This window comes from Brachyhypopomus gauderio, chromosome 10 (assembly GCF_052324685.1).
Source record: "Brachyhypopomus gauderio isolate BG-103 chromosome 10, BGAUD_0.2, whole genome shotgun sequence".
NCBI classification, from domain to species: domain Eukaryota; kingdom Metazoa; phylum Chordata; class Actinopteri; order Gymnotiformes; family Hypopomidae; genus Brachyhypopomus; species Brachyhypopomus gauderio.
In genome coordinates this window covers 20,711,539-20,718,543 of record NC_135220.1, presented here as the reverse complement: position 1 = coordinate 20,718,543, position 7,005 = coordinate 20,711,539, and the positions used below count along the sequence as shown (strand labels likewise).

At 43.0% G+C, this 7,005-nt stretch overlaps 1 long non-coding RNA gene across 1 annotated transcript; it reads right to left on the bottom strand.

Annotated features, from left to right (window-relative positions):
• Positions 1-2,167: 2,167 nt before the first annotated feature.
• On the bottom strand, positions 2,168-6,968 carry LOC143525932 (uncharacterized). Its single transcript, XR_013133781.1, has 2 exons — positions 6,239-6,968; positions 2,168-5,257 (listed from the first exon to the last, which is right to left on the bottom strand). It is a non-coding gene; the product is annotated as an uncharacterized LOC143525932 (long non-coding RNA).
• Positions 6,969-7,005: the final 37 nt, after the last annotated feature.

Genomic DNA, 7,005 nt, shown 5'->3' with positions numbered 1-7,005 from the left:
GAAATTTCAATAGGGAAATAGTTTAGTCAGTACTGTAAAGGGAAGCCAGAGTAAACTTCACACGATTAAAACCCTGTGAGCAAAGATCTGTAAACGTGTGGGTGAACAAAGGTGACTTTTATTTCAAGGCTCACGGCCGTGCTCGTGTGATTAACAGTGAGTATGCCCCCAACACTCAACATTTGCATTACAGTGAGACAGGTAGTGGTTGCACCTGGTGCTGAGTAAACCTGGGCGTGTCAGTGCCTTCAATCACATGACCAGCCCATCCCCCCACAGACAGGTGAGGCCCCTTGCTTGCCTCCCTGATCTGTAGTCTATGGTGGTGAATGGTGGCACACACTGGCCTTGACCAAAAAAAGTGTCAGATGTTACCCCAGGTCTCTGACCAAAATTTACCTCAGACCAAGAATAAAGGGCCAAGAGTGACATAATCTATTCTTGCTGTTGATGGTGAGACAGAGCTAGTGAGCTTTAATAGGGTTGTGTTAGCTGGTTTAGCACACTGCATCTTATGTTACTACATTTTGCTTTTCTCATGACTACTTTTTTTCAAAGTTTAACTGCAGATCATGGCATGGCTTTGATATCTCTCTCTCTCTCTCTCTGTGTCTCTCTCTGTCCATACGCTGACGGCACTGAAGGAAGTGATCCATCAGAAGTGGTTTTTCAACGTGTGAGTCTGAAAGAACAAAAGAGCATGCATAGCAGTGATCACTCTAGACCATATGGGGCTAATGTTATGGGGTTTTCCGGTCTGAAATCAAATACACTTGCACTCAAAAAAGCTCATGTCCACACACGCACGCACGCACTCACACACGCACACGTAGAAATGAGCAGACAAACTGTGAGATAACGGAGACATGTTTGTACAGTAAGGTTATCCTCACATTATAAATGGAGTCCTCCCATAGTGTACCCTCGTAATTAGATGACTGTTTATAAAGAAGTGTGATTTTAGGTCATTTAGAGTCAGGAGAGGGGAATATATATATATATATATATATATATATATATATATATATATATATATATATATATATATATATATATGTGTGTGTGTGTGTGTGTGTGTGTGCACTAAACATGTGTATACAATAAATGACATTACTGACTGGAGCTTTGTATAGGTATGACATTCTGTGTAGGAATAGAAAGGATGAATTTCACACCAGTAGTCACTCATGAATAAACTGGTTATCCTCGTACATAAGACAAGGGTACCCAACACTTGTATGGCTCACATAAAGAAACAGAACATTTGCATACTAAAATCTGTCCAAATGAGAGATTTGCATAATAGTTTAATTGTAAGGAGTTCAAGCATGGTTTGTGTGTCTCTACACTAAGTAATCTTTAACCCTAAACCCTTTTAAAAGTTGTGCCCGGTTACTGGACACTTTGTGTACCTCTGACCAAATTTAAATACTTATATTAAACACATTGCAAAGACAAACCATGAGGAAAATCAAAAGCAATGTTTGAGGAATGTTAATATTTGAATATTGATTAATACAATATTCATGAACACAATTCCTCAAAATAGTTCCAATTTGCTTTAAACACTTGCATTTGCTTCCTCTGGGTTTTCCCAGGAGTCCAAATAGACTGAATTCTTTCTTGATTAGATGACCATTTACAGATGACCAATATTTCTTTTTTTATTTAAATATGACAAATTTAAAATACACTTAAATTATGATTATGTGCTTATATAAAACCATATAAATACATGATTAAGTGATTGTTGACGTTTCAACAGTTTAAAAATAATGGTAGAAGCTGGTCTAGTAGTGTTGGTGTCATCATTTCCAGTGGAGGGGCTGTCCTTCATCTGAGCTCTGCCTGCTCTGTAAGGTTCCTGTCTGTACACACCATGACATCAGCTCCCTGGGTCTGTGGAACAAGTGGTGTTTATGACTCCCTCACTGGAGCTGCCCTGACGCTCGCTGTGGAGAATAACGCTGGATAATAAAATGAGGTTGAAAAACACTGTTGACTTGGAATTTTAACTTGGAAAACGTTCATGAGTGAGGTAAAAAGAAAAAAAAGGGGGGGGGGGGGAGGGGGCACAAGAGATGAGAATGATATGTGGGCCCATAAGTACAGATATTTCACTGAGTAGGTGCTGTGTGACAAATGAAGCAGAAAAAACAGACCAGGATAGAATCCAAAACCTTTATTTATATTTCTTAATATACAGCCAACATACATAAGCAGACACATACATACAGTAATACACGTGTGAAGAAAAAAATTACCAAGGGGTTTCCCTTAAGGACAGGATGTTCAGAACACGATTAAGACAGACACACTCCCAGAGTCAGCGAGCCAGCCATAGCTTTTACAAAACAGAAAAGGCATCTTCATCAAAAGTCTATGAAAAAAGCAAGCCATTCTACAAGAGGTTAATCAGCCTTACCCTGGATTTCAACTGCCACAGAAAAAGAGCATTCACTGATCAATGTATTACTTTACACCAGAGCTCAAATACAGAGAGAAAGAAATGAATTAACATTCTGGGCAAAAGCAATGGTTGATCAAGTGATTAAGCACAGTCACGAGACACAGAGACACACGACATTAGTTGAGCAACAGTGGCATGATTCCAAAATGGTAGGGGAAGCGGTCCTAACACCAAACTGTGTCACAAGAGTGTGTTGCAATAAGGTGTGTGTTCCTGCTGGATTCTCGAGACATGTGAGTGGACAGAGGTAAGCACCGGAAGCACACACACACACACACACACACACACACACACACACACACACACACACACGGAGGCGCGCACACTCACGGACACGTACACACACCCTTCTAGCGTGAAGAGAGAAGTACAGGTTTGAGCAGATATGCAGAAATAAAAAAATATAAAAACCGACAAGTCGTTTCCTCAACACAAAGGTTTTATAGATCGCCAAAACAAATACCAATAAAATCCACTTTTAAATATACAAAGCAGAGATTACGGGATAAAAAAAAACACTGACTCGATGAACTGACAAATGACAGTGTTTAGACAACCGAAGACACCAACGACAAAGACCAGAAATAGAAATGCGTTTTTGGATGAAACAGCCCAAAATGTCAGACAGCCTACAGACTGTTGTCGCCATGCGATGTAACAGCCAACACCAGTCTGATAAGCTATTTGACACACTGGGAGGGACGGGTGGAAATGCCTGCCGCTCACTCGAAAAAGAACAAGACGAAGGACAAAAAAAGAACACTTACCACGGACAAAAAGGAGAAGACGGAAGTGGTGGCGGGGTGAGGGAGTGCGATCGATAATTTTGTAACAGAAGCGTACAAGTCCCGTTATGGCAGCGCAAGACGCGATTCCCATTGAGCAGCGCGCGCGCGTGCTAGCTGCGCGCGCTCTGCCTCCCTCTCGCGCGCTCTCCCTCTCATCCTCACTGCCAACAGCGCAGTGCAACGGGTTCAGTCCTGAGTTCAGTTAAGGTAACGGCAAAGAAACTCCACACTGTTCCATTTTTTATACGCCCGAAGCTTCAAGGCTAGCATACCAGGGCAGCGTTACAAAAAGGCACCGAAGAGGGGGAAAACATTTCACAAGCAATTAAAAGGAAAAGGATGCGAAAAAAATGTCCACGGCTGAAGGGGTTTGCATACGGCGCGACACCGCCGTAGAGAAAACAAACAAAAATAAACAATTACATAACGCTTGTAACGTGCCATCGGCGTTATGGGGACAGGCACTAGTGAACGAACACACACACATCTTTAAAATGCATCAGCTTGGTTTAGAACATTATAAATAAATCACACTAGCACTATCGAAAAGACCGAGGTTAACTGACTGCGGTTAACTGACGACTGGGTGATTTTAGCCTTTATAATAGTATTCTGTGTATTTCCGAGATAGCATCAGCTCGCTCCACCTACGTAAGCTATTAAAGCCACATAGTCGTGTCGCTGTTGATCTGCCTATGTACGTACTGTACTGGTCAGGAGACACTTCAGAGAACTGAAGTTCCTCAGTGAAGATGTATAGAACAGGCCTGAAGTGGAACCACACATGAACGGTAAGAAACCACCGACGCACATACGTGCGCAGACACACACATACACACACGCACGCACGCACGCACACGCACGCACGCACGCACGCACACACACACACACACACACACACACACACACACACACACACACACACACACACACACACACACACACACACACACACACACACACACACACACAAATCTGATTCTATGTATTATTGCATCTGGTTGCACGCCCGGGAGTGACTTGCGTGCTCTTTCGTGCTCGCGCTCTCTTTCTCTAGTTCTCTGGAAACTAAACTACAAGTCCAGATTATAGCAACATTATAATTTCCTAAAAACAATAAAAAGTCTATCAGCTTATTTATAACCCAAACGTATTTGCATATCTAAACGATCCTGGCTAAGATAAGCTGAAAGAAATATAAATATGCACAAATACCTTATACAATATTAAGTAACATGTATCTACACTATACTGCCTGTGTCTATTAAAAACTTAAAATATTTACCTAAATATATAAACAGTATTCGATAAATATGCAAAATTACATTTTAGAAAAGAGCTATTCCTTGAAGGCCTTCAAAGGTCACTACGAAACACCATTAGAGAAAACACTAATTTTGCATTTGGCCAAGTCCATCTCTGTACCTCCTTTATACCTCAAATATTTAATCACACACAATGTAAATGCTTAAAGATCAACAGGTCTACCAATGATCACTTCCTCTCAACACATTACAGTGCTGCAGGACCAGTGTTATTAAGTATTAAATGTTATTCCTCCCCAACACAAATGCTCAAATCTCAAGAAGCAACATGAACAACAAGACTGGGAGAGAAGAGATAACAAACCCATTGCCACCTACAAAGGCCGCCAAACATCCATAAGCTCATCAGAATATAGACGGATCTGATCGTGTAACGCTACACAAATCTGTCTTTAATTATGAATTGCCCTCAGTAGATGTCAATGCATCGAAACACTGCATAATCTAATCAAAATACGCTTTTTGCTAAAGAGTAGAGACTTATAGCTTGGACAGTCACTCTGCCCACCTCTTGGAGACAGACACACCACTCATTGCATTTTGCCCTCTCATTTTTTACGCTGAAGCGCTTTACGTGGTTTTGAGTCACGGAGCTGGAGTTGATGAGTGAGCACATAAGAGAGCAGACCATGACCACCAGCTTGTTGAAGACCCCCGGAGATCTTGTCTTCATCCTGCATAATGGAGAACACAGAGAAGGAAAGATCTGGTCAGTTACCTGGATCAGTCTGATCCCCAAGGAATCATCAATTCCTAAACATATATATAAATATAAAAACAAGATTACATAATTTTGTCATCTCTCTTCCTCCTAAATCTCATTCTCTCCCTCCCAAAACTGGGCTTAGGTGGCCGATATACGCTGGAAGCCTCTTACCGCCAGCACAACAACCCTAGTGCTTTTCCCCAGCTGCTGTCAGAGTTTCAAGTTACAAGGAAAAAAGGAACTTTGTTCCAGAAACTGCTGTAATCTGCTATTGTGCAACTTCACCCCCCTCCCCCAGTGCAGAGATCCCTACAAATATAAGCTACATAAAAAACAAAAAAAAAAACACAATTTGATTGAAAAAGTAGTAACAAAAAAGACAAGAGTGAGAATTAGTTAAGGACAAGACAGACATTCAAAAGCCGAAAGGTGTAGTCTCTTTGTTTCCACACACAATCCTGAGTGAGAGTGAGATTGTCAGTGGCAGGAACTGAGAGCAGTTCCCCCTCCCTCTTCCCTATTGGCCCCTCCCGCCCTGAGCAGCCCGCGACGGGTTCAGCAGGGTTCGGCTGGCCAGAGCTGGGAGTGGGGGTTGGAGAGGGGGAGTGGTAGTGTGACGCGGGGGAGTGTCCGGTTCATTCAGAGGAGCTCCAGTTGCTGAGCATGACTGAGCATTACTCACGAGCCAAACCCTGACGAGGCCGGCCTCAGCGTACAGTCCCGCTACCGCTGCCCCACACCGCTCGCGTTTACTACAGACGGAGCCGCACCCCACGCTGCTACCACTGACCGAATACGCTACACGCGCTCAAAAGAACGGAGCGCTTCTGAATATCACTAACGTACATCAGACCGACAGAAGAAAGGGAGTGATATGGCACAAGAGAGACACTCAGAGAAATAAATAATAATACTAAAGAAAAAGAGATTTAGGCTGAAATATACTTACAGCTGCTGTGACCCCTCTGGTAACCGCACAGCTTTGCCCTCTAGGTCTGAAGGTACTCCCTCCCTGAACAGCTTCTGGAATGAGGTGCCAGACAGGGGAGCAGCACTTGGGGGGTGGGGGGGGGGGGTGGTCACATAAATTTTACTTACCAATCCTAAAGGGCACGTAGAGTCTCCTTCACAGTACTGCCTCCCCTCTCAGAGAGAGAGAGAGCATATGAGAGAGAGAGAGAGAGAGAGAGAGAGAGGGAGGTAGGCTGAGTACTGTAAAACCTTTCATCCGGACAGACAGGAGGAAAAAAAAACCTTGAGCAAGGACACGGCATGTACTCAGTCACATATCCTGCGCAGTTCTGTCAGTAAAAAAAAAACACACAACAAAGACAAAAAAAAAACCTTGTATAATATATATAAAAATCAAGGTTGTCCTTAAGGCATGCTAGCACAAAGAAGCATCCCCACTGCCTTGCTGTGTTCTTCAGCCCTGAAGAAGGAAGAAATGAATGATTTCTGAGAACTCTCACATTTATCACCGGCGGTTCCTGTAAGAACTGGTTTCAGCCAATTAATGGGGAAGTGACTCGTAGCTCTGTCATCACTGGCTGAAAAAGAGAGGAAAGTCCCACCCACTGGCAGGAGAGAGGAGGAGTCTTCTCAGAGACAGCCCATATTAGGAAAACCCTTTTACGAGATTTAGCTACCAACAACCTCCTCTCCTTCACACACCCCCCACTGACACTCTCTCTCTCTCTCTCTCTCTCTCTCTCT